The 1514-nt window shown below is 41.0% G+C and overlaps 1 pseudogene across 1 annotated transcript; it reads right to left on the minus strand.

The window, feature by feature from the left end:
- Nucleotides 1–385: 385 nt before the first annotated feature.
- H3f3a-ps9 (H3.3 histone A, pseudogene 9) lies at nt 386–1218 on the minus strand (annotated as a pseudogene). Its single transcript, XR_358260.4, has one exon. The product of XR_358260.4 is annotated as a H3.3 histone A, pseudogene 9 (transcript).
- Between the last annotated feature and the right edge of the window lie 296 nt (nt 1219–1514).

Here is a 1514-nt window from a genome sequence, read left to right on the forward strand (position 1 = left end):
TTTACTTTTTCCACTCAGTACAATGCTTGGTGTTTCAGTCAGAGTGCTAAGATAAGCAGAGGAAATAAAAGGGAAACAAACACCAAACTGTCCTTTATTGCAGATGATCCAGTGCCAAACAGAAACTCTATAGACCCAACCAGAAGACACATAATGGTTGTCAGCACTTTCAGCAAAAGGTACATTCTACAGTATTAACATGCACGTATCAACAGCCTTCCTATAGACCAACAACGAACACGCCAAGAGGGAAATCCTTCAGGATGCCCTCAAAAATAAAGTGAAATTTCTTGGAATAAATCTCTACAATGAAAACTTTAAAACACTGAAGAAAAACACTTAAGCTGGAAAGGCTTGTGATGCTCATGGCCTGGAGTCAAAATCATTTTTTTTTCCAGAAAATTTTAACAGGTTTATTTATAATTGTTATAAAGTTGAACTGTTGAAATGTGTTCACTGAAACATTTTGCTTGCATTAATGCTTTACATCTTGCATTTATATTAAAAATTCACACACAAATGAACGTGGAGAAACTGCCAATACCTGATTCTGTCCCCTATGTTTCCACTCGCAATCATATACTTAGGTACCTTTGACCCCCATGGAAAAAATATCTAACATTCAGAACTACTGATAACAGGAAGAAGAGGAAAAAAAATTTTTTTTTTTTGAGAATGAAATGTTTCCCCTCATAGTGGACTCTTAAGCACGTTCTCCGCGTATGCGGCGTGCTAGCTGGATGTCTTTTGGCATAATTGTTACACGTTTGGCATGGATAGCACACAGGTTGGTATCTTCAAAAAGGCCAACCAGATAGGCCTCACTTGCCTCCTGCAAAGCACCAATCGCTGCTCTCTGGAAGCGCAGGTCTGTTTTGAAGTCCTGAGTAATTTCTCGCACCAGACGCTGAAAGGGGAGCTTGCGAATCAGAAGTTCAGTGGACTTCTGATAGCGTCTGATTTCTCGGAGTGCTGCAGTACCAGGCCTGTAACGATGAGGTTTCTTCACCCTCCAGTAGAGGGCGCACTCTTGCGAGCGGCTTTTGTAGCCAGTTGTTTCCTGGGTGCTTTACCACCAGTGGATTTGCGGGCAGTCTGCGTTGTACGAGCCATGGTATGAGCACCTCCTTACTTACCCCCCTTCTCCTTCGGCTGGAGCTCAGCAAGCAAGAGGCGGCGCTGGCGTTAGAGAGCGGCGGCGGCGCGGCGAAGGCTGCGAACACCGGAGTCAATATCATTTAAATGGCTCTTACCAAAGCAATCTATACATTCAGAGCCATCAAATAATCTGTTCCCACACAGATTATTCACAGAAATAATAAAAAGGACCTTAAACTTAGGTAGAAGTCCAAAGACACTGAATTTATGTTATAGAAAATTTCCTTCTTATTTGTTGATTTCTTTAATTATAAATAATTAATATTGCCTCAGATATTTGTTTTACGTATTGTGTTATAATGCAGTGCAATTTCATCTTCTTGTTTGAATGGTCTCTGTTTTGTCTTTTGGGATCT

This window comes from Rattus norvegicus, chromosome 11 (genome assembly GCF_036323735.1).
Source record: "Rattus norvegicus strain BN/NHsdMcwi chromosome 11, GRCr8, whole genome shotgun sequence".
Classification (NCBI taxonomy): Eukaryota; Metazoa; Chordata; class Mammalia; order Rodentia; family Muridae; genus Rattus; species Rattus norvegicus.